This window comes from Denticeps clupeoides, chromosome 12 (genome assembly GCF_900700375.1).
Source record: "Denticeps clupeoides chromosome 12, fDenClu1.1, whole genome shotgun sequence".
NCBI lineage: Eukaryota > Metazoa > Chordata > Actinopteri > Clupeiformes > Denticipitidae > Denticeps > Denticeps clupeoides.
The window spans coordinates 17433766-17448345 of record NC_041718.1 but is presented as its reverse complement, the minus strand read 5'-3'; positions in this window follow the sequence as shown (position 1 = coordinate 17448345).

Below are 14580 nucleotides of genomic sequence, written 5' to 3'. Positions count from 1 at the left end.
CAGCAGACTGGCATGATAAAACAGAGCAACAAAAAATAGAAAGTTCATTCACATGTAAATGTTTGTGTACAGTACAGGCCAAAAGTTTGGACGCACCTTCTAATTCAATGTGTTTTCTTTGTTTTCATGACCGATTACGTTGGTAGATTCTCACTGAAGGCATCAAAACTATGAATGAACACATGTGGAGTTATGTACTTAACAAAAAGTGGAGACCTGACCTCCACAGTCACTGGACCTGAACCCAGTCGAGATGGTTTGGGGTGAGCTGGACCGCAGAGTGAAGCCAAAGGGGCCAACAAGTGCTAAACACCTCTGGGAACTCCTTCAAGACTGTTGGAATACCATTTCAGGTGACGATCTCTTGAAGCTCATCGAGAGAATGGCAAGAGTGTGCAAAGCAGTAATCAGAGCAAAGAAACTAGAATATAAAACATGTTTTCAGTTATTTCACCTTTTTTTGTTAAGTACATAACTCCACATGTGGTCATTCATAGTTTTGATGCCTTCAGTGAGAATCTACCAACGTAAATGGTCAAATAAAGAAAACATATTGAATTAGAACTTTTGGCTGGAATGCATATTAGACGCCTTAAACACTTTGAAACAAACCTTCCCGAGTGAAAAAGGTCACGCTGGTCAGTGCTGGGTTAATGGCTGACCGTCATGGTCATGCAGAGTCAGACAGAGACAGTTATTCCAGCTGATCGTTGTGTCGCATCGGTCGTGTTTCGGACGGTGGCCCAAAACCAGCGTAACTCCTCTGTTCTTGGAGGCAAAGAAGCCAAATATGTAATCACGTGTAAGTTCGTGTACAAGTCGATGCAAATGAGGCAACCTGAAATCTGAAATGATGCTGATCTTTGTCACAACTGGCTGTCATCATCCCAGAAGGCCCACTAATCCCCATCCATGGTCCGCACTGTCCTGAAAGAACATGTTCTTTTATTAGCGGGAATGAGACCTTTTCACTGTTGAAGAAAATGCATTTCATGTGATTGGAAAATAATAAAAAAAAACATTGTGCCAGGCAGAATGTTTTACTGACAATTAAAATGACGTAACCGATTCGAAGCCGAGGTTTGAATGTTGCACCAGGGATGGAACGCGAATGTGTCGGTAAACCTTCCGTTTATGTCGTGCATGGTCACCATCCACCCAGAATATTTTCACATGTGAAAATATAATTTCATTTTTATATAGTCAGCGCGCCAGAGCAGCGCAGCTAAGGTCTCACGGCGTGCGGCTCACCTCGCCCGCCCCGCCTCACCCGTAGTTACGACTGTTTTGTGCCCATTTCCGACTTCTTTGTGTAAGCAGGCCTGTTTACCCAGGTGAAATGTAAATTTGGCACCGCACACACTGTTGCTTTATTTGTCATTACAGGCGTCCTGGTCGTTTCATTTCCATCAGGCTCGTGGCGGCCAGACCCCCTCCCCGTCTCGCGCTCCTTCGTTTACCAGAGCAGGACCGCCGCTCGCGCTCCGCGCCGCGTGCTTTGGCGCAAATGAATGAGCATGCTCGCGGAGAATGAGCGCCATTTTCTCCATCATCTCCACATCATTTACCCCCACCCCCACCCCCACCCCCCTTTTATCTCCCCAAAAAACATCACATGCGCAGGTGAAGAGGAAAACAGTGTGTGACACAGCCCACCACTGCTTTCACCGAAAACCCTTATAATAAACTTCCAGTTCCAATCTGTAGCGAAGTTGGTGATAAGAACACACTGAAGTACAATAACACTGGCAATGGCACAAATGCCAAATATGCTACATTTAAATACTATTGGAATAAAAAAATAACAAAACTGACTCTGGGCTTATAAGGTGTGCGTGGCTTCTAACCCTTAACATAAAAGCGGTTCTATTGTAAGGTGCAATCATTTTAATTAGTGTTTGTTCCTGCTTCTTCGGTGAATTGTGCAGCGTTCGGATGCTTTGTTTGGACTTCCACTGTCGCCAGCAAAGAGCACGGGCAGAAACAGTAAATCACACTGACAGGGCCGACCTGGCAAATCCCTAATTACATCAGCACAATCTGAGTGAGCAGACGAAAAAGCGCAGCAGCACGACAAAACTCCGAAACAATGCCCCGGCAGCCGGAGAGCAGCGCGGCGGAAACCCAGGCGTGACACATCTACACGCCTCCAACCGGCATGGGTTGGCATGGAGAGGACAGCTGAAGGTCGGTCGGTCTCTCCATTCATCTGCACTGGATGCAGGGTGGTGAAAGTGAAGTGAAAGAGAAGGGGTTGTCATTGTGATATACAGCAGCACAGCACCTTGGTGACACAGTGAAATGTGTCCTCTGCTTCTAACCATCACCTTGAGTGAGCAGTGGGCGCCCGGGGAGCAGATTGTGGGGACGGTGCTTTGCTCAGTGGCACCTTCGGGATTCGAACCGGCAACCTTCTGATTACGGGGCCGCTTCTTTAACCGCTAGGCCACCACTGCCCCAAGTACTAGACATCATTGCACATTATACGGTTTTAAATTAGGTTGGTAGTAGCCTAGTGGGTAACACACTCGCCTATGAACCAGAAGACCCAGGTTCAAATCCCACTAACTACCATTGTGTCCCTGAGCAAGACACTTAACCCTAACTTGCTCCAGGGAAACTGTCCCTGTAACTACTGATTGTAAGTCGCTCTGGATAAGGGCGTCTGATAAATGCTGTAAATGTAAATGTAGGTTTAAATTAGCTCTCAACACATGGGCAGTGGTGGCCTAGTGTGTAATGAAGTGGACCCAAAACCAAAAGGTTGCTCAAACCGAATCGTGAACCGCCAAGGTGCCACTGAGGTGCCACTGAGCAAAGCACCGTCCCCACACACTGCAAACGTCATTAAAGATCAAGTTTCTTTTCTTGTTTGCCTACCAACTTGTGTAAATCCTGAGGACGGCATAGACTTTAAAGCAACCAATGAGCTCTATGCTTACTGCATAGTGCTCCACTTAAAAACAGAGCCCTACGACAACTGTGCAACAGCTTCATCCCACTGGCCACTCTGACCCGAGAAACACACACTCTACCTCATATGCTCAGAATAAATGCCAATCACAGTTCTATTAGAGCAGCATTTGCACATTTGTTACTCTGCACCTTCATTACTTGTTTCACAAGTTTGAGTCTCTCTTCTTTGTTGTCTTCATGTTTTGTTTGACGTTACTCTTGTTATTCCTGCACTGACAGCATCTCATGTTTTTTTGCACTTGATGCAGAGCAGTTTGTCGATGGCGCACACATGCATGTAACATGTCGGCATGTAACGTTGTTTTTACGTGTCGTTACGGAGAAACGTTGTTCCGTTTCACTATGTTCTGTATAACATGTATGTACAGTACAGGTCAAAAGTTTGGACACACCTTCTCATTCAATGTGTTTTCTTTATTTTCATGACCACTTATGTTGGTAGATTCTCACTGAAGGCATCAAAACTATGAATGAACACATGTGGAGTTATGTACTTAACAAAAAGTGGAGACCTGTCCTCCACAGTCACCGGACCTGAACCCAATCGAGATAGTTTGGGGTGAGCTGGACCCCAACAAGTGCTAAACACCTCTGGGAACTCCTTCAAGACTGTTGGAGAACCATTTCAGGTGACGACCTCTTGAAGCTCATTGAGAGAATGCTTTTGGCCTGTACTGTAGCTGAAATGACAATAAAGTGCAACTTGAACTCGAACACGATTTCAAGTTCTGCTGGGCCGGTATCAGTCTGGGTGTTTTCAATCCATCCGTCCCCCTCTGGATCTGCAGAGGTTTGCCCTCCTGTGCTGATCGTCGGTCAGAGTACTTGTATTTAGTCTCAGGGGGACGACGCTCTTTCTCTGTGTCGCCCAGTCACAGTCCCCGAGAAACTTTGACCGCACGGCTGCAACGGCAGCAACTTTCACCCTGGACCTCGGCCATTTTGACAAGGCATCAACGGATTAGCAATGGTGCTTTAAAACTTTAGCCTGGCAGCCTGCAGACACGCAAACAAATACCTGCGTATTAAATGCGAAACCATTTAGACAGAAAACCTCCATTTGCATCTTGCTGACCCCAACTTTATGATAATGTGTGCGATCAACATTATCGAGTTGTTGGGCGCAGCCCACTCTAAAATACGGTGAGAAGCGGCAAGAATGGAGAATTCCGTCGGCTGCACTGAAATATGGTAGAATTATTGTCACCGGTTCAAAATGTCCCACGTTTGTGAGATTTTTTTTTTTTTTTTTTCTTTCACAGCGGACGGGGAGACAGGAGGTAAGGAAGTGTAGGATGCCAAATGAAAAGAGTAGAAAATGAAACGACGGGAGAGAAGGAGACGGGGAGTGCACAGTGACAGGGACAGGCTGAGTAACACACCCTGAGCACCGCTTCAGGAAGAGCCTGGGCTCGTACTTGCAAGATGAGTGACTCTGTCTGTGTGTGTGTGTGTGTGTGTGTGTGTGTGTGTGTGTGTGTGTGTGTGTGTGTGTGTGTGTGTGTGTGTGTGCGAATTATTTTCACCCAATATAATTTCACAGCAAATCAAATGATTAATTTCAGAATTCAGGACATGTTCAGTATTCAGACAACCTTCCTTCCGTTTTACCGATAATGCACATTTCATCTTTATGGAACACGGCCCATGATATGGTACAGAGCACAGTGCCGGAATGTTCCAAAGTCAGATCATCCTGATTGTCACTGAACACTTCCAAAATTTTCCCTTTATTAAAAAAAAAAATCCCAGTGTCATTTTATGTGATGTGATTACTGCAAATCTGCATGGTCCCTACTATTTATAGCCTTTGCACTTGTACACTGTACTCTGTACAGGTGACCATAAAACCACCGCATGTCTAGTGCGCCCCTGCTGGCTGGCTGCAGTACAGCACATCCAATCTGAAAGTGTTTCAAAGGCAAAACAGCTCATTTTTAAATGCAACTTTTCTCATTTAAGTTCTCCTTCCATTCTTGTATTAACGTGTTTTTACACCTCTGTGTCATTTCTTTTATAAATGTTCTACGGTAATACGGCATTTAGAAGACAATAAGACATTTGATTAAATGTCACCATTAAGGGGTTACAGCATATGATTCATTGCGATGCTGTACATGATACAACATTTTTAAATTATATTATATTAGAAAAATTATGAAGGTATCAATGAAAGACCACTGTGTAGTTTTAATCAATATACACACAGCTATAGATTTAAAGGGTCTTATTAAGGTAGTACAACATGATTAAATATCAATATTGCACAAATTAGTAAAGTATCACAGAATAAAATTTGGAATTGCTGGAATTACACTTGCATTGTTTGTGTGTGTGTGTGTGTGTGTGTGTGTGTGTGTGTGTGGTTAGGAGTTCTGAAAAAAAGCCAAATTTTCAGCATGGTCTCAGACGGGCATGTTCGTGTGCGTGTGTATCTAGGCACATTGGATTACACCAACGATCCATAACCCTGCAGTGGCTCTCCGGGGCCAAGGGACACAATGCAGGGAGGTCAGCACCACTGATGGAGGTTTTTGTGGGTGGAAAGGCTCATTTCCCTCTGTAGCAGGGCACATTTTCACAGCGATGTGAAACCTTGTCATTTGTTTGTCTTTTTTGATTGATTTTGCCACATCTGAGCTGGGAGAAGGGAAAAAAAACGCAGTTTATGCAGAAGCGAGAATGATCGCATTGTCATTCAAATGTGCCGTTAAAAGAAGGAAATTTAAAGAATGGAACGAGGCCGCTAATGGAGGACAGAGAGCGACTGACTCATTTAATTGGATTATATGTGTCTATCCAGGCAAAATGTTGCCGTGATTTCGTATTTTCTGCGGCGGTGGCAGCAAATTGCGTAATGCGTCATGCTTTGCGTCAGGGGCTTCCGGCATGCAGAAGTGTCGGAGGCCTGAACCCGACCCTCTAGACAACCACCAGAACGCAAACTTAAATAAGCAGACAAGTAAAATGCTGTATTATGTAAATAAACGGCCAGGGGGGGACGGGACCGAGGGAGGGGGGGGTCTAGGGGTCTCGTGCACTCGTGCTCAGGATCCCGAGTGGCCAGGGCCCGGCAGAAGACGGGCGGCCGCCGCGCCGCTGTTGTGCCGCTGTGTCAAAGGCTGCACGAGATAAAGGCCCTTTAAGCACAATGGTTATAAATTACCAAAAATAATCTGGCAGCGCGGCGGCATGGAGGCCTGTCAGCGCCCCACTTCTCCCCATCTGTCACGCAGCACCACCAGCTCATTAAGATTCATGTCCCCGAAAGGTGACTTCTCAGGCGGGCACGGTGACAACCTACACCCCCCCCCCCAACACACACACACTCTTCCTCCCTCCTTCTCTTGCCTGGTTCAGCCGCCTGGAGGCATACGTGGTGACAGGTAGCGCTGCTCTCCCCGGGGGCCTGGGCAGGAGGGGAGGGGCGGGGGGGTTTCTGTGGTAGGTGATGAGCAGGAAGTCAAGTCAAAGATGCCCCCCGAAGTCAAGCAGTCCCACTAGCCGAGGCTCAGACGTCCGAAGCGCCATTTCCTGTCCCAGGTGGTGTGCCCCTACACGTGTTCCCCTCTCCTCACCCGGACCATCCGCCTGAAAAGGGGCCGAGCCACTCGACTCCTGATCTCCAAGAGCGCAGCGCTGCATTCCCGGGGCTGCCGAGAGCCCCCCCCCCTCCTCAGATGCTCTATTAAGACCAACAACAGTGCCAAATAGGTGGGACCCTCTGAAGAGGCGTCCTCCCCCACCCAGCGGGACCGACCCAAGATCTGGTGGCGCCGTGAGCGTTGAGTTAATTGTTCGTTATTTCGGGAGCCGGGGGTGGCTGGAGAGCTGGCGGCGGAGAGCGGCGTGTGACTGCTGGTATGAGGGGCTCCGGCTGTCCCATCAGGTGAACAGTTAATGAGGCGATTCAGACAGACAGGCCCGGCTAATGCCTTCACACCCGTCTGATTAGTGCGAACTTCCCAGAGGGTGGAAACTCGGGGAGCCAGCCAGTCATTATCTCCGGGCGTATGGAGGGAAGGTGGGGAGAGAGAGAGAGAGAGAGAGAGAGAGAGATAGTGCCGAAAAAAAGCGACCAAGACCCCGACCCACCATAAACAAAGATGTCCGGACGGGACCCGACACCAAGAGACTCTGCACACTGCCCATAGTGTGAACTTCCGGACACTCGCGTCTACACTCACTCTGTGAAACATGCATAAGTGCTCTTTTTCCCCCATAGTCCAACTGTAAAAATACCACACACACACATACGCATCACAGCAAGCAAATATCTAAGATAAAGTGGCACTTTTTAATTAGTTTAATTTAAGAGGGATCATGGGAAACTTTGTTCATGCAAACGTGCAAATGCTGTTTAATAGTGCAGAATATGTAATATACAAAGAAGAAAAAAAAAGAACCTCACACCAATCCTCGAACCTCAGACATCAGATGGCAAAAGCAATTAAAATGTGTAACCGAGCTTCAGAAGCGGGAGCTGTTAATTGCAGTGGAGAGTCACCGTTTTGCAAAAGAGAGAAAGTGTGTGTGTGTGTGTGTGTGTGTGTGTGTGTATGAGGGGTCGCTGCTTTTCTGCACATTCGTTTTCATCACTTATTATCATCTGGCATCGTGCGCCACTGCCCGGTCGGTGCCACCGCTCCCCACCCCTGTCCGCAGGCGGGGTCGCTGTGAACGCGGCTAACAAGCCTTCTCAGAAAAAGCCCCCTTCGCACAGGGAACAGCAGAAGGGGCAGCCGAACGCGTTATTACCCTGCAACACGAAAGCAGGCCCATTCAACCAAACCGGCGTGGCGGGACCGCCACCGGGTCCTGTCATAATCTTGCCTGATGAGCGAGGCGTGTGCGCAGCGCTTTGCGAATTAATGTCTAGTTCCAGTGTGACACAGCCAGAGTCCAGGAAGTGAACCTCTTTCAGTATTTCAGCATTCGAAAAGCCATAAGGTCACGTCGACCTTGCTAATCTGACTCTATTAATGGTCGGGAAGGTATTTTCTCTACAGTTTGAAGCAGAAACGAGTAGACACTAATTTATGGAGTCAAGTGCATGGATATTGTGGTGATTGTTGCAACTCTGTAACGGAGACGGTCTCTACGGTTCAAACGTTAATTTCTACTTTTGTGTGTGTTACGTTTGTAAAATAGTCCATTCTGAGCCAGGTGACCATTTCTTACTCATGAATTAACTGAACATTCAGGATTAAGTGAACAAATGGATTACCTCGTGGCAATGAAGGGTCCTTAGCATAATTTTTTTTACTATTCCGCTACTACCACAGTATGTTCAGCCTGTAATTGATGATAACTGAGCAAAAAAGCATCGGTTACGTGTAAATGTTACAATATGCTTCTTCTTCTTCTTCTTCTACATTCGACTGCTCCCATTAGGGCTTTTATCCCCTGCCCCTCCTGTTTCTCTTCCCTTCCTCACTCACTGCATCCATCATCTTTCCCCATTGCCAGATACTAATGGTACCAAACATGGACGGGATTTAATATTTTTTACCAAACCTGCCCATGTACTTAGAATGCATGGGGCAGACTGGGTCAGGAGGTTCCCCGTGTCCTTTGTTTGAGAGCTGAAGCAGGGAGAGGAACAGGAGGGAGGTGCAGGTAGAGGCGGTAGAAGCAGGGAGAGAGAAAGCGGGGCCGAAACTGTACCGATAATGAGCCGCTCTGCACATTCCCCCAGAACGAGCTGGAGAAACAGCCTGGGATCTCATTACGAAGCATTTTTTTTTGGGGGGGGGTTTAAAGTGTCTTCCCCTCGCAACGTTAAATTGCGAAACCATCCCGCCTTCCCTCTCTCCAGCTGCAGGGAGGAGAGGGAGGTGGTGTTTCGCTCTCTCCCAGAGTACACGAAGTGCACTAAGAACGCGTGAGGGTGGAGAAGGGTGGAGCGGTGGGCTCGGTCTCGAGGGTTGGGGCTGCAGACAACCGGAGTTAACAGCCAGGGGTTAGAGGAATCCGGACTGAAGGCCACGTGGGAGTGGGGAGGGGACCACACCAGCAATGCTTTTTTTTTTTCAAAATCCAAAAATTATATGAAAGGTAGAACAACACGTAAAGAGCAGGGTACGAAACGGCAATCACTATCCTAATGACACATGTGGGTGGTAGTAGCCTAGTCAGTAACACACTCGCCTATAAGCCAGAAGACCCAGGTTCAAATCCCACTTACTACCATTGTGTCCCTGAGCAAGACACTTAACCCTAAAGTTGCTCCGGGGGGGACTGTCCCTGTAACTACTGACTGTAAGTCACTCTAAATAAGGGCGTCTGGTAAATGCTGTGAACGTATGTATGTAGACACAGAAGTGCCCCCATAGTCTGGTCCTTGACAAGCAATGAGCCAATCACATTCCTGAAGGGATCTGGCCAGGGTTGGAGCACAGCTGGGATTTGCTGCTTGGCCAAAGTTGGTTTCTTAACCTCCCGAGCCCAAGCTGAGGCTGTAATCGATTCAATTGGACCTCGGCTCTATTCTTCGCGCGTGGACGCAGTAGCGATGCCGGTGTTGGGCCAGTCCGTGGGGAGCTGCTCTTTGGGGGTGTAATGGAAAGGACATTTGAGATCCGAACACACAGGCCCAGCCCCTCCCGAGCCCCGTCCCTGCTCCATCACACAGGCTATTCCCCAGACTCCCCCCCTCGCTCCCCGGCACCAGCATCCCGTGGACCTCACCCCCCCCCCCCCCCCCCCTTTCTTCTCCTCCAGCTTGCTTTTTATTACTGTTAATATTTGCTTTGCTCCAGCACGCGGGCTGTGACAGGCAGACATTTAATATCAATTTGCCCAGCGCCTCGGGTTGTGTGTGGTTGTGCTGGATGGTCTGGGCCGGAGAGCGTCGGCGTGGACGATAAAGAGACTTATTTGATGCATCGCTTCATGCCTGTTAGACTTTGCGACACCGGAGGGTGGATGCATGGTGCAAAGGACAATTTTTTAGACCTTTCTCACAAAAGCAATAAAACTGCATTGTGGTGCACTGGGAAAATTCCAGCACTACAGGTTCTACATGATATAAGGGGGCGGTGGTGGCCTAGCGGTTAAGGAAGCGGACCCGTAATCAGAAGGTTGCCGGTTCGAATCCTGAACCACCAAGGTGCCACTGAGGTGCCACTGAGCAAAGCACCGTCCCCACACACTGCTCCCCGGGCGCCTTTCATTTAGAAACATTTCACAGCTGCAAAATTCATCCTAACCAGAGACAATCCCTACATAAAGATTTTTTTATTATTTTCAAATGCAGATACGCAGTTGCAGAGGCGCTCAAATACAGAAGCGTGAAAATCATGATAAAAATATTTAAATGCACACAGCACCACAGTGTTTCACTGTGTGTGCACCATCTGAATCAGACCTGAAGATGGAAAAATTGTTTTCATTAAAAGTCGCCCTACTAATCTATTGACAAAACCAAAGTCATTTGCATTTGATTTAATTTCCATTTTTTTCCCCATACAATTTAACTGATCATATCCCGTCACCCCCCACCTGAGTCTCTAGTCTCTGTCACAGTTTTAAACGTGTAATGTAACAAGCAGAGATTTATCCTTTGCAAAGTGTGCGATTAATAATTCTGGATATAACATACGGTTCAGTGGAGCGACAGCATCTGTATTTTCACCGAAGGCTCATCAATACTCCACTACAGGACAAGTCATGGCTGCCTCTGCCCATTTGCACACGGCGTGCATGCAGGTGTGTAGGCGCAGCCACGTCTGCGGCTTCGACACCGAGGTGGAGTAATGAGCCCCGTTGCAGGTGGTGCAGGAGGACCCTGAATGGCAAATGATGGAGACAGGGGCTGCAAATGGTCGTCTCCTGGCTGCCTGATACAGGAAGCGTTGTACTGTACTTTTGGTGGGTGTCAGTCAGACACGGAAGGCCGTCATCTTTTATTCATCACATACTGCCACATCTGTGGACGGTTCTCCTCAAACTTCTGTCTCTCAGAAAAAGTCGCACGTTATTGGCCAGGCTCTGACTACACAGTTCCCACATCCTGTTGGTTCTGATGATGTATGTGTATTATGGGGAGTCCTTGTCAGGTCCCCGACTTTGTTTGACAGAAAGTAAATAAAAATAAATAAATGCATTAAAAATATGACTGAAATTAGAGTAGCCACACCCTGTGGAGAGTGCGCTGCCGGAAATCCAAATGCTTTTTTGTGGAGACACGGGAGCCCCGAGTTCCCACCGGGGGGGACGCGGAATCTTCACAGAAGAGTGGAGGGTCACGTGGGTCTGTATGAATTTTGGAGATAAAGAGGACTCTAGGCTGTGCGCCCCATGCTGTTGCTCTGTGTAAACCAGCAGGAGGGTAAAAAAAAAAAAAAGGTGAAAATCAGCCCGCGTCTAACTGGCTGTGGGACAATGGAGAGGGGATGAGGAGGAACAGGAGGGCATGGGGTGTCTGGGCACATTTTCATGGTTGCACAGACTGATTCCCATCTAGCTCCTGTTGTCCTGTTGTTGCTTGTTGCTCTTCTGACATAATTCGTTTGGAGTGCTTGGTGCGGTTTTTTCACTTTGTCCATGCGGGTCGCGCCATTCTATGTCTTTGGTTCCAGTGAATTCTTTTGCCAAACCGGCTGAGGCCACGCCGCTTACATTTTACATTTAATTTAAAGTCAAAGTGAAGTGATTGTCACATGTGATACACAGCAGCACAGCACACGGTGCACACAGTGAAATTTGTCCTCTGCATTTAACCCATCACCCTGAGTGAGCAGCGGGCACAATGACAGATGCCCGGGGAGCAGCGTGTGGGGACGGTGCTTTGCTCAGTGGCACCTCAGTGGCACCTTGGCGGATTGGGATTCGAACCGGCAACCTTCTGATTACGGGGCCGCTTCCTTAACCGCTAGGCCACCACTGCCCCATGAAACGACCTTATCAGACGACCTTAACCAGAGCGACTTACAACCAGTAGTTACAGGGACAGTCCCCCTGGGTTAAGGGGGGGACTCAGGGACACGGTGGTAGAAAGTGGGGTTTGATCCTGGGACCTTCTGGTTCATAGGCGAGTCTGTTGCTCACTACTACATCAACCACCCTGGGTGTTGTCAGGAAGTTTCACTTTCAATCTAATATCTTGCCAGAAACCTCATCAGTACATGATATTACATACAATATGTTGAATCTTGATTCTACCCAAAAATTTGGCATAGGCTACTGAAGTTGATCTTCAACCTCGATGAATACGTGTGTATTATTAAATACAACAGTAACACAATAGCCAACACACGAATGGGCAAAGACAATGTTTTCTGAAATAGAGGTTCACCTCCCCACCCCACTCTATTCAGCTGAGCCCAGGACACAGGGCAGGGGGGCATCTCATGAAAAAACAACGGAGTGTTTCTCTCACCAAACTGTTCTGCTCCAGTGCTGGAAATTTGTTCTGCTTGAAATGACAGCTGCTCTTTTCACACCGAATCTTAAAAAAATCATGATTGCTTCACTCTCCCACTGTGCAGCTGTGTGCACAGATCCTGTTAAAACAACATACTAATACATAAAAACCAAACCACAGGAGGAAAAAAAATGTGTCTTTTGAACGTTTCATATGAAATATGAAATATTTTAATAAAAACAAATACACATTTGTTGTACAAAAAGCACCTCGTTCTAAATGCATGATTAGGTTGATAATTGCACTTCCCCCCCTCCTGTCCCATTACGGGCTTTTATTGGAGCAGCATCTGAATACCTGGTGGCCACGGGCCTGGAACAGCCCCTGCTGGATGGTCACCATGTTGTCAAATGCGCGGCTTCTAGAGCAGCCAATTCATCCTCACCGCAGCATGAATAGTTCATTGTTCTCACCTGGTCCCGATCTCCGTCTGACCGCAAAATATATCCTTCGATATGAACTAGTCACTGTACCTTCTCGCACTAATGCAGTATTTCCTGCTCGCTCGGTGTTTAAAGGTGTTGAGGGCCAGGTTTGCATTTAGCGCTCACAGACACCGAAGGGTTTACTTAGCAGCAGAGAATTCCTGAGATGGGAAAGTTTGCACAGACGAGTGGGGGCGGACTGTAAATCCTCCTCGTCCATTACTGTTTTTGCTGGAGTCCGGTTATGTGCATTTAATTAAGTAAATGGACAAAACGCCGGACGTGTTTTGTAATAAAGACCACGCATACAAAGGTGCATCTGTAATTTTACATTGATGCAAAATGATGCTATTCTTACCTTCAACAACCTGTAAATGTCTTCTTTTTTTAGCAAAGCCAAATTGAATCATGATCATTTTTTAGTGAACTACTGAACAACACAAGTTTTTTTTAGTGTCCCAGCCAAGTGACCCACTGCTGTTAAAAATGAATAATTCAAATGCAAAACATCCTCAAAGCTGCTTTGGTTTGTATTCATGGAGGTCAAACTCTCATGGGAGGAATTTAATCAGATCTGCGAGGGAAGATGGCAACTTTTCGGCAATATCAGCAGGATATCCGGAGATTGGACAGCCTAAAGACTGACAAAGAAGCGAGAGCAGCGAAGACACGACGTGAAAGCACGGAAACGTGCGCGTGCGCCACCGGAGGAGGACGAAGACAGCCATTAATCTCTCTGCCGTGTCCTGAACTCATCACCTCTAAGTGGCATGATGGGAGTTTTACCTTCGTCTTTCCATCTGCAGGCAGTCTGTCTTCCATGAGTATGACCGCACGCGTGTGTGTGTGTGTGTGTTTGTGTGTGTGTCTGCATGCCAGCTGGTGGTGGGATGTCATCTGGCTGTGTGGAGTATTGTGCTGGGACCAGCGCTGTCACCTTCTGTCATAGATCTCCACACACACACACACACACACACACACACACGCCCTCAGTGGGAACTCTACACACACACAGGTGTTTTCACACTTTCATTCACCTATGTGGTATGACGCTGTACAGTTTCTGCTGTTATTTACACACACACACACACACACACACACACACACTCAGCTCTTGCCTTAAGGATGGATATTTTTCAGTGTCAGGAACGAGCTCCCACAGTAGCAGAGGGCAGGCTCTGCTGATTTCAGCAGGACTGCGATAAGGAAGTCCGACCTGCGTACAGCGTAAATCCCCCACTAAAGCTCCTTTCATCGCTCTCGTGTTGTCACAACGCGGCAGCCACCGGGTCCCTCTGAAATAACACGCCCCGTGTTACTTCACAGCCTGGAACGGAACTTAAAAGGGGACGAAAATGGAAAAAAAAAGGCAAGACAGGAGACTGAAAACAGGGTTCGTCAGGTGGTCTCTCACGTCGCTGAGTTATGTAGCGATAATTGGAAAACATTTACACGAATCGCAGAATGTCTTAATATTTGGTATGGAATTGTGCTGTCCTGACTTGAAGTGAGAATTTTCCAGAATGCTGGAAACCCTGACCCTGTGGCACAAACAAGTTGGCATGAAGAAAAGTGCCTGGAAACTGAAATCTGTTCATTTTATGCAACAGAGAACAAGCTGGTCAGATGTGCAGCTTTACTCCACTGTATTTTAATCTGGTCTAAATACACATAATCTTCTTCTAACCTATACATACAGTACAGGTCAAAAATGTTGACACATCTTCTCATTCAATGTGTTTTCTTTATTTT